The sequence below is a fragment of the Castor canadensis genome, chromosome 3 (assembly GCF_047511655.1).
Source record: "Castor canadensis chromosome 3, mCasCan1.hap1v2, whole genome shotgun sequence".
Taxonomy (NCBI): Eukaryota; Metazoa; Chordata; class Mammalia; order Rodentia; family Castoridae; genus Castor; species Castor canadensis.
This window is the reverse complement of record NC_133388.1, coordinates 3,183,321-3,196,001: the sequence shown is the minus strand read 5'-3', so window position 1 is coordinate 3,196,001 and position 12,681 is coordinate 3,183,321.

Sequence of the window (12,681 nt, the reverse complement as noted above, 5' to 3'; positions counted from 1 at the left end):
TCATTTACTCATTTGCAAGATCTTTGAATTCTTTGTCTGTGATTTCCTTGATTTCACCTTCACTTGAGTCCATTTTTAAAAGTTGCTCTGTTTGTAGTGTCCTGGTGCTTCTTTCATATTTCCTTTCTTTCTGTGTTGGGATTTACACATGTGAAGCCTAGTCTTTCATTGAAAGTGGAGGGTTGGTGTGAAGTTCTTCAGCACTAGTCTTGGTATTCAGCTCAATTACAAATATTCACGCGCTTGATCAGGGTAGTGCTCTCCATGCTTAGCATCACTGAGACATGGGAAAAGTAGCTGCTGTCTTCTGCAGCTTTTACTGCACATGTTGGTGTTCTTAATTGGTAGAGATTAGGGCAAGTTATGGTCTGTTGTTCACTGCTGTGCTGCTGGCACTTTAGAGGCTTCCTGTCTTCTGAACCGGGTGCAAGGAGCTTTGAAACCTATAGGCTCAGCAGGTTCTCACTGATGTAAGGCCCCAAAGCATCTAAGCTCTGGTTGTTTCCTGAGTGGCTTACATAGAGGGCAAGTAAACTGAGCCTGTAGTTCTGCACTGGTGGTAGAGAACTGAGGGATTCATTGTCCTGCCTGCTGGATAAATGCTTTGTAATGCAATTCACAAGATCCCTTACACTTGGAAATCACATAGTTCACAAGATCCATGTTTGGAGCTCTAAGCTGGTTAGGGCAGAAAACACACATATTAGGAAGGCAGCAACTGCAATTCACTCTATGTCCTTTCAGAACTCACACCGCAGTTCCCAAACCTCTTGAGAAAGGGGACGAGAGAAATTGTGTAGTTCTCAGAGCTGTCAGTGCACCTGAACAAAAACATCTACAGATTCATTTAACACTTGGAGATCAAGCACAATACCAGCCACAGAGCCAGTGCTCTGTTCCACAGTGGCCTCATGTGAGGGGACTTCCTACTCACCAAGGAAGGTGTGGCCACCACAACCTTGCATTTCACTAGTGGAGCTCCTTGCTGTTTAAACATCTCTGGGGTCAACTTTCAGGATCACTCACTCTGCATTAGCACGTCTCATGGCATTCCTGCATGCACACACTGATCAAGGATGATTCCTGTTCTCATGTCCCCGGTGAAGCTCAGTCTCCAATGTGTTTCCTCGCTCAAGACAGTGACTTGCTACAGCTTTCCAAGTTATGGAGAGCAAAAAATGGCTTTTTTTCTGATGCTAGCCTGACATCAGGATAAATCACACTCACAACATATTCACACACAGGGTTTAAGGCTTGGAGGAAATAAGTCTTATCTCAAAGGTAGGTCAGCCACCATCACCAAAGACAACTAGCACACACTGTGGGGGAGTTTTTGGTCCCACACCCACATGGGAGGAAGCTGATGGTGGGCACACAAACTTTTCCTATATTAATCTGTGACATTTCTGCTTCTTCATTTTTCCAGCTGATCCATCTCTTTTTCATAGTTCCTGATGCTCTTCTCCTCAGTGCATATTACAGTCTGTTTCTTGTTATCCTTACTCTTCTCTGTAAAATTGTTTTACAGAAGAGAGTTTCCTCTGTGATATCCTGTCCTGCATCTAGTACAGCAGTTTTCAAAAGGTCTATTGAATTTTACTTAAAAAGTAATTGGTAGAGCAACTACCCAGGAAGCACATGGCCTGGAATTCAATCACTACCACCACCCTCCTAAATAAGAGTAGAGATTTTTCTGATATTCTGAAACATTAGAGACTTCAGAATCACTCTGTATGGTGATGTCTGGTACAGGATGTATGGGTAGGAACCAGAGCTTCAGGAAGAAAATTGCTTGTCTGCAATTGGTTTTTGTGCTTGACTGTGCTTGCTATGATATTCATGCTCCTGGCTGATACAGAGTGCACCAGAAGAACGGTTTGTGTCTGGGCTCACACTGAAATCTCCTCACTCTGCATCTTGCCCAGCAATGCATGGCTGTGACCTATGTGGTCACAGAGCTCAGCTGCAGGAGGATCTGGCTCATGGACTTGTCTCTGGAGAAGGAGATGCAGCTCTTGGTGTGGTGGTAATAAGTGTTACCATTCCAACATATCTCCCCTGTCCACTCTAGGCCCTTTCCTGTGGGCTGACTGATCCAGTCCCAACAGTAACTACTAGTTGTGATGGAATAATCAGAGAGAGCATGGTGGACATACAGGGTGTGTGAGGCCTTTACGAGGTCTGGCCCTGCCTCGTACAGTTGTACTTGGGTTAGTTTACCTGGGGACAAGGAGAATCACTGACAGTCAACAGCAGTCACAAGTTTCCCAAGAACACATGTGTGACATTGGGAACACTCACCTTGGTGAACTGTCACTGGGCATAGGAGAAAATCGAGCAGTCTCATCTTCTAGAACACAGCTTTGCCTTCCTCAGAAACTTAGGCCTTTTGTGAGGAAAGAGCTGTGCATTCTGCAGCCCTAGAGGAATATTTAACATAAAGCTTGAATAATTATTTGCATGTGGGGAGTCTTCTTTATATGTGAAGTGATTGAAATAGGCTCTGCTGGTACTTCTTGCTCTGTGAGATCTCAGTGTTTGAGATTTCAAGAAGTATTTACATTTGTGAATAGAGATAGCTGGTTTTGAAGGGATGATGGGGGTAGGTCTGAAGAAGATGATCTGATCTTTCTACAGCACTACTATGTTCGCCCATACCCATTCCCTCTTCTTTTCTCGAGCCAACTCCTTTGTCCATGGAGTCTTTTTGTTTGCTCCCAAACAGCTGATTCTAGGACATCTCCTGTTTTGTATCTCTGTAGAATCTAGTTGGATTTGTTCACAGGTGTCCTGGGAACTTGTTACATTAACACACTGCTCCTCTTGCATAAGGCCAAAAAAGAATTACTTGTACTCTGATTTTCTGTGATCCAAAGCACAGAGGATCCTGGGCCATAGAGATAGGGGTTAGAATGATGTCTCAGGGACAGACATGGTGATAAATTCTGATATTCTTTAACACTTTTAACACTTGGTAGGTGGAAGCAGGAGGATCACACTTAATAACTGTGAGAATTTTGGGGAAGAGATATAATCAATATGCTTTCAATGCCTCACTCTACACATGAAAATTGTGCACCTACTAAGTGACCATTCCATTAAGTTTCAGCTTGCTCTTATTCTCCATAGGTTATTCCTGAATTTAAACTGCTCAATGAATCATAGATACATACTTGGGAACATGTGTATCCTTCAAGAAGGCTCTCCATGTCTAGTTGAGCACTGTACTCAGACTGTTGGGGCCACTCTTCCTATCTTAGGGAGTCAGGAGAAATAAGGTTTAGGAAATCATTCCATCTATGACTTCCATGGAGCCAGGGATATTGGCATGTATCATAGACATGGCTTCTTGTTTAAATGGGGGTTTGCTAATTGTTGCAAGATATCATCCAACAAACATCCTTCCTATTTCCACCACTCTAACAGCTGGAAAATGCAAAAAGGTTAAAGAAAAGATTATATCAGTCTTGGACAACAAAGAAAGGTTCCATAAGAATGCCTTTAAGTGGGTTTTTTATGCATAAGGTGTAAATGTCTTATATCCCAGTATGTAGATATGGTGGAGACATTGGTGAGTAATTCTTGTAATAAGGCATACATGCATGAGCTCATTTCATCCATTACCTCATGAGGTTATTTATTTATTTCTTTTAAGTAAATATTTATATGTATTTGCTTCTTTTATGTTGGGCTTGAAAAAAGTATTCATTTTTGCTCCATCAACTTTCACAAAATTATAACATGATGTATAGTGACTTTTAACTCAGAATTATCTGGGACACTTATAATAGTGAGGTCATTCTTCTACAGAATGGAGATCACTGTGCTTCTGAACTATTAGAGTTTTCAACATGATAATCCAGTTCACAGCTATTCCATTACCTGGGCTTTGAAAATTGTAGAATCATATTCATGACTTTTCACTGTAAAAGTGGAGGATATTTGCATATTTCAACAATAAAAACATAGTTATACTCTGAATGTCAGGAAGCACTTTGCCAGGTGTGGTGATAAAATTCATTCTGGAAATCAGCCCTTAACTGACTTCTTGGGAGAGACCTAGGGTGAGTGTATCCTGAGGATCCCACACTGGTCCCTGTTGGTCCTCTCCTGCTGGTCCTGAACACTTGTACTGGTCCTGGGTGACCCTATGTGGTGCTGAGAATGCCCTGCTTTTTCTGAGTGTTCCTTTGAGATCTGGGCAACCCTGATGGACCTGAGCACACTGTGCTGGTTTTTAGCACCTCTGCAGGGAAGATCTTGTCTGGGCTCAAAGGGAATGCTGGTCACAGTGCCTTGGGCACAGTAATACACATTGCTGTCCTCAGTTGTCACATTACTCACCTGTAAGAACACTAGGTTCTTGTTGGTATCCCTGGATATGATGACTGTGGAGTGCAAGTTAGGGCTGTAGTTAGTGCTCCCCTTAGCCCAGATGACACCAATCCACTCAAGGAACTTCTCCTGGTTGAAGTTGTACCCAGGACACAGAATATTAAGGGACTGAGAGTGTATAGGTAGCATAGGTGAGGCTGAGCATCTGGGAGGGTACCAAGGCTGCCTTCCCCCAATGCACTAGGCGATCCTTGGCCTGGACATCTGGGGATAGGAAACAATCATAAGTCACATGAACAGCATCTCCTCATCCCCAGTGTCCCATTTTGAAGCCCACAAGTCACTCACCATTGAGAATATCCATCAGCGCGAACAAGAGAGAGGGAAAGTCCATGTTTCTGTGGATGTTGCAGACAAGGAAGAGACCACGTCCACATCAGGACACTTTGCACACCTCTTCTACTTATCCTGAATATGCGGTACATTGCATGAGTCGAGCTGGCCAGAGTATGAGATTATTAGAACATATGTGAAGATTTCGCCACTATGGCTGGCATATGGGAGGGGTCAGGTAATGTGTCATCATGTGGAACTAGAAGGAAAGCCCTAGAACATAGGAAGCAGAAGGTTGAGCTGTGCCTAGGATCTGGGGAGCCCTTCATGGATACTCCACTATACGTGTTTACTGAGTTTTCTTTGGAAATAAAATTCAAATCCCTGCTCATCAATTGATTTCTTGGATGAGAATAGTCAAAAAATCTAATCTAATGTGAACTAGTAATAACCTGAAACTCATTAAAAAACAAAGACTGATTCCTTTCTTGTAATCATGCATCCAGAATATCTAAAATGTGCAGCAACTTCCTATCAAATGTTTAACTATTGTATAATTCATCTACTGTGACTTCAAGCCCTGAGAATCAGCCTTCTATATGATTCAGTCTGTTGTACAATCTTGTATCTATGTTCTTATGTGATTCTTCAATCTTTTCTTTTACAAAATTTCAACTTTAATATTTTCCATAATTTAAATACTTTTATATTTTTCTTTGCATTCACTAATGATACAAGTGTGTTCTAGTGAAATTATTCCAGAGAAGTGTCTAGTATACTTTGCACAAGTTCAGATGTTATGGAATTCTCTTTCACATCTTGCAATAGGGTTCTAAGTTTATCTAGCTTTTTAAATGTATTCTCTTTCAATTTATTCACGTTTATTCTTGTACTCTTTGATTTCAATGGCTATCATAAGCATTCATTGTGCAGGATTTCACTCGTTTCATTATAATTAGGGATTTTGGGGGAATAATTTACTTTAGAGGAGTCCTGTTCCCTTGTTTAGCACTAATTTTGTTTCTCTGCATTGGGACTAAGATTCAGGACTGTATACTTTCTTACCCGTGTACTTTGGGCTTAGCTCAGTAGTCAAATATTGGACCAATATTCACAAGTCTAGGATCTAGTCCCCAATACTACTCAGAGAGGAGAAAAAGTGCTATAAAATCAGCAGAATTCATTGACACAGCTCTATGTAAATGCAGTAATTATTACAAAACACTCAACACAAATCCAACAGCCATAGAGAATTAGGAAGAAAGGTAGTATGAGGTGATCATAGTTAATATGGGTAAAGACAGAATGGAAATATGAGGAATAACATTAGTGAATGTTATATAGAAGAATATCATGGAAAGAGAAATGGTGAAGAAAATGGAAAGGAAAATAGAAAAAGGAGGAAATGAAGAAGATTCAGGTAATGGTAAAGTAAAATAGTGACTATAATAAACACTGAAAGGAAAGAAAAAAACAATCAAAACTATGGCAATAAAGAATAAATATAGAAGAGGGCAATCGAGAAAAAAATGTTAAGAAATAGAAACTGATGTAATTGAAGAAACAAAAAGGAATAATTGACAGTTATGCACTACTTCAGGTTAAGTGTAGGTTGATGGCTTTCCAGTGTATACTGTCATTCAGAGAAAGCAGTTCCACAGGGCTAGTGTTTAATGCAGTCCAGATGCCACACTATGGTTCAAAGAGCCAGGGGAAGACATTGACTTACCTGTCTGTGGAAGTGTAGCCTGCCAGTCCCCTGTGAGGATGCAGCTTAGGGAAACTTGAGAGGGCACCACTGGTGCCTAGTTTGTAAGTGTGACTTGCAAGTGTAGCCACTGAACCATCTATGAGAGTCAACAAAGATGGGACCCATTCTCTGCAGCCTTTGAGTATTGACTCTTCCCTTAATCCCCAGATAGCTGCAGTCTGGGATTCCATAACAGAAGGCTGTGTGGGGAAGCCAGTCTGAAAAAGCTCCTATTGTCTCAGCAACCCTGAGAATCCCAAGCAGTGCAGATCTCCTAGATTCTTTGAAGGTCAATCACATGTTGAAACCTAGTCATTGATATTGCATAGGGTGATTATGATGACTGTCTTATGAGCCTATGTCCACAGGTTGGACACTTCTACCATTGCCATGGGTGAATGAAGAGAGAGAGAGAGAGAGAGAGAGAGAGAGAGAGAGAGAGAGAGAGAGATTTCTCTTGAGGTCACAGACCTGTTTTGTCTCAGCATTTATGGACACATTCAACCTTAATTACCTGTAAAATGCAACACTTCAAATAAGACTTCATTTCCACTTAGGTTTCCACATCTCAATTTTATGGGGCAGAGTTGAGCCCTCAGCAACAACCAAAGAATGATGAGAATACTTGTGATATTTTGTATGTGACAGAGGAAGTGCAGGTCATATGGAAATTGGTGAGGGACAAGTTTCAAGTGACTGGTTCCAAAGCATCTTTAAATAGAGAACGACATGTTCTTTTTTACTGCCACAGTGAGGATGTGAGGGAACTTGTGAAAGAACTTACAAAAGTTATCTTCATGGGCAGCTGAAATGTTGGAAAGAGGAGAAAATCATGGAGCCCAACAGGAAGTCCCAGGATGCTGCCTCCTGCACCTTCTTCTGGGCTGAGACTCAGGGCTGGGTGAAATTTGACCACCTTAGGCAGGCCAGGCCCCCTGTATCCTGCAGGGAGGTTTATGTCAGGGCTCTCACTGACATCCCCTCACTGTGAATCCCATACAGTAATACACATCTGTGTCCTCCATTATCACAGAGCTCAACTTCAGGACAAATGAGTTCTTGGATGTATCCATTGTACTGGTGACTGGACACTTGAAGGATGGGATGTATCCCATGTCCCCATCTCTACAGATATGCCTTACCACTGCAGAACCTTCCCTGGTAGCTGGCACATTTAGCCACTTGCTACAGGACAAGTGGGAACAGAGAGCCACAGTGAGTCATGAGCTCAGATTCATCATACCATTTCTATTCACAAAAATTGATACATTAACAATAACATAATTATTTTTATAAGCAGTTGAACCTAGATACAAATTCTTACATTATTGTTTAATTCTACTTGTGAAAAATTATCTAGAATTGAAAAATCTAGATATTTATACACACCAGCTTGGGCAGGGACTGGGAAAAGGAAGAATCAAAAGTGAGAGCTAAGCCACATGTAGCATTGCAAGCTTGTAATTCCAGCAACTTGGGAAGCAGAGGCCAGAAGGTCATGTGTTGGAGGCTAATCCCAGGGAGAAGTTAGGGAAACTCTGCCTAAAAATCTATATGCTAACAACAGCACTGGAGTTCAGACAAAGTTTTACAACTGCTTTCAAAACATGCATAAGAAAGTGGGTTAATTTCCCAGTACAGCCGTAATAAATAAATAAAAGACAGGAATGGAAAATGAGTGCTCTTGTATTGTGGTCATACAAATTTGTGAATGGATATATGACTAATACTTCAATAAACATGAAAAGAATAATCAGAGAATTTATGCAGCATTAGAAGTATAAAATATTACATGTTTTACAACTGCTTGAAGAAGAATTATATGAAGGAATTATAGAACCTATTTAGTCACTGAATAATATGAGGGAGAGACTCACAGAAGTGGAGGGGGAAAGAGATCCAGGCTCCTCAGATCTGTCCTCCCAGGGTCTAAGGGCTCCACCTCCTGTGCTGTACCCTTGTAATATATGGAGCTGATTGTCCCCTGGTGTTTCCACCTCTCATCCAGAGATTATGATCTTCCCCCTTGCTATCCAGAGCCTTACAGAGTTCCTGTGATCCCTTGGTGTTTTAAAATTCACTGTGGTACCAAACACCAGTCCTGAGACACTCTGGGGCTCATTTCCACATACTCTGAATTTATCCACAGGACTTACCAAGAGTTGAGAATATGTTTTGGAGTTAAAGTACACAGAATTGTTTCCTGCCCCTATGCTATGGCATTTTATCTACATGTGCAGGCGGCTTGGCTTCCTAGGTGGTTCCTGAGGTGCATTTGTGGTATCTCCAGCTGGAGGGAGAGTGAGAGACCCAGGCACACTCTATTTCCAGAAGTCCATCTTCCTTTTGTGCTCATGTCACAATCTGGCACATCAGCTGCTCTTGGATTAGATGTGTTTCTTAAAATGGAAACCTGGGTTTTTGAAAGAATCAACCCCAATTACCCTTGTTCCTGTGGAGACATAAATTCCATAGGATGATTTTTCAACCTCAGTGATCCCATCTGCATTTTCTTTCACAAGGCACTTTTTCTAAAAATGCATAATGAGAAAATCTAGTCCATCCTTGGTGTTCCTCTCACTTAACCCTGAGAACTAAAACATTCTAGGAACAGTGTTTGTGACCTGAACCCGGTTTTATGGTAAATTATAAAATATGAGATAACAATGTATAGTTGTCTAGACTAGCTGCCGGCTTGTCAGATCTATGTTCTCTTTATTCCACCCCACACTACCCAGGACACTGTGATGAAGGAGTTTAGCAGATGTTATTAGACTTTATGATTAACAGTTCAGTCTGAGTCAGCAGGACTTCCCTACACACCATGACTGTGTCTGATTTATCCAGAGCTGAACCGAATAAGATGAAATTCCATGGTGGCTGTAACTTCAACTCCTGCACAACACTTCCAGGCTGCTCTCTCTGATGGTCAGCTATATGTATGCCTTGGGGACACTGAGGTTATCCCTGTCCACCCCCACATCTGAGAGGTCATAGAAATCATAGGTATCCCTTAGTCTCTCTTCCAAGGACACAGGTGATGGCATTGAATCTGTGATGGTCAGATTATAGCAGGCAAGGTGGGAGTGAATAAAAGAAACAGACAGACTGCATTCTGACAATGAGACTGGGAAGGGGATGGCAAAGCAGACAGCTAAATATTAAAGAATTGAAACATGAAGGTCACCTAGCACTGGGGAAATGAAGTATCCAATTATGTCACATGCAGCCATATGCAGCCATATGCGGGTTGATCTTTGCTTTTTGTTTTTGTAACCTATTGCAAGGGTATATAAGATGAGACACTTATGTTTTCAGGACTCAGCCTTTGGACATGAATCCCCTGGGTCTGTACCAGCAGAATAAGTGTTGCTTTCTGTTAATCTGCCTCAGTGTCCTGTATCTCAGCTTATAATTTCCTGCAACATATCAGAATAATATCATTTACATTTCTACTTCCTGTTTTGAAAAAGATATCTTACCTTTGTCAGGTTTACTTTTTTAAATGTGTTGAATTAGAAAAGATCATGAGATTTCCCTGGGCCACGTGTGTCAGAAACCTTCTGCAGCTTTCCCCATATCCTGCAGAAACCATACCTGAAATCCAGTTAAATTGTTTCCACGCTGGTAGTGAGATGGGAGAATATGTCTTTCACCCCTAGAAGAAGACAGAGAATGGAGATAAGAAACCTATGGAGTATTCAGCCTTAGGTTTGCTTAGTGCTATTATACATAATGATGAGGTGAGATTAAAATTCATTGTGTTAATGTTTCAGTGAGCTTGGTTTACCTCTGTCCTGAATCATTATGCATCCCACACACTAGTCTAGTCCTGGAGATCCACTCAAGGTACTTTAATGGTATCTCTTTTCTGATGGGAAAAGTCTCACTAGAATTCCCTGAGCATCTTCTGATCAGGTCCTGGTGACCACTGCAGAATCACTTCTGCCCACATAAATGACACTTAGACATTTATACAGGTGAAAATATGTCTTCCTATTAAAACAAATTCATTACTAATGCACAGAAGTAAAAATTATGCAGGAAAATAATAATGGGTTTCATTGTGATTTTTTCATTTATGAATAATATACACTTTGCTTATATGGATTGACAATAACCCAATTCCTGTTCCCATCCCTACCTCGTATGATTTCCCTTTCTCTGCTTGTCTCCATTTTATGCCAATGTCATTTTTTGGTCCCTAGATTCCACTTGTGAGAGTAAACTTGCAAATCTTTTCTTCCTGAGTCTGGCTTATTTCCCTTAACATGAAAATGTAGAGATCATCTGGTAAAATCAACCCCTTCTACTTCAGAGACACTAGTCTCTGAATTAAGCACCATATAAGGAAGCCAGAATCTCTTCTGGGAAATAGTACAATCGAGAGGAAGCTCCAGTCCTACACTGGAAACCAGTACAACCTCTTTCTGCAGAGTCACCTAGGATGACCTTGAGTTCAGTGTATCCTGTACGCCCCCTGCTGGTACTCACTGCACTGTAGGGAAGTTTATGTCTGGCCTCACACTGAAGTCCCCTCACTGTGTCTTTTGCAAAATAATACAGGGCAGTATCCTCAACCTTCAGGCTGCTCATTTCAAGGTAAGCAATGCTTTTGGAATTATCTCTGGAGATGGTGAATCTGCCTTTCACATACTCTCCGTCGTATATTTTTTACTAGTTTCATTAATGGATGAGAGCCACCCCAGCCCTTTCCCTGAGCCTGGCGAACCCAGTTCATTGCATAGTCACTGAAGATGAATCCAGAGGCTGCACAGGAGAGTCTCATGGAACCCCCTGGCTTCACCAAGCCTCCTCCAGACTCCACCAGCTGCATCTCATAGTGGACACCTGCAAAAACAAAGAACCCTGTTCAGGAAACTGTCACACATGCCCACTGTTCCTCTCCCTCATGTTCACTCACACACTCCATAGTTCTCAGGCTCCATAAATCACCTTTTAAAAAAGCAAAAAGGAAAATCCAGCTCAGCTCCCAACTCCATGGTGAGTGTTCTATGTTCATTGCTGATCACTGAATGGGATCAAATGTGAATACAGGGGTGAGCTCCTATCCCAGAGCTGCAGGTTCAGAGCTGACCTGGTTTTCATCAGCAGAGTGACATGCTATTTGCATGTCTTCCTGCTATATAGGAAGCACTGTGTGGAAGTGTCAGAGAGGGCAGGGCCCTGCAGCAGATGTGAGAGAGTTTTGAAAGTCATTGATGATAGTGGTGACATGCTAGAAAGTATACATACACACATGGAATGGGTCTAGTTGTATATTTAGAACCATTCATTGTATTTTATTTCTGTGCATTTACAAACATGTTTTATTTCTTAGTATTAACTCCTTTCTACAGAACAGACATTAGAAGAGAATTCAGAATGTGCTATGTGAACAAGATCTCCTGTCTTGGAACACTGTCTGGGCCTATGACTCTCAGAAATGAATCCATTGCCTCTGTTCTAGATCCTGAACACAGTGGACTGACTGGCCTGGTGAGGTTTGCAGAACCCCTTGTTGTGGTATGAACATGTCTGACTATACTGCATTTTAATGTTCATTGTGAGAAAACATAGAGAACCTTTTATCATACAGAGGCAATTTAATGAATCTCTGACGTTTCCTGTCACTGTCCGCATGTCACACACTCCTTCTCTAATGACGTGTATTGTTCATGTGTAGCAACCCCACTTATGAAGAATGTATATAACCAAATATATTTTTGTGAAGTGTGAATTTGACAAGTGCACATATACATGAACAAATACAGAGTTGTCAACAAAGTAAAGCCCACAGTTATTTCTCTTATTTTTCCCTTTGTTCCTCTGTAATCTATCCTTTTATCCTCACTTCATCTTTCATGTGTCCAACCATGTCGTGACATTCTTTATGTTGTGTTACATTGGTTTCCATTTTCCATAGTTGACTTCAATGTCACATAGAGAATACACTTTGAATAATTTCTCATGTGAATTCAGAGTCTTCATTCAAATCCCTGCACATGTTTGTGTGGTTTGGGCTAGGATGGATTTTCAGGTGGAGTAATTGGCTGAAATCCCCAATCTCAAGAAGCTACATAGAGGGAGGCAGCATGCTTTGTCATAGCAGGATGGGTGGCATCACAGGGAGGAACCTGGGGGGGCAATCTGTGTAAGAGGAGGAGACAAACATAGAGGATGGCTTTAATTTGTAATTACTAGCATTCATACTAACTAGTTCAGGCCTTGGAGACTTCACTGAGTCCCATGAGCCAGGCATC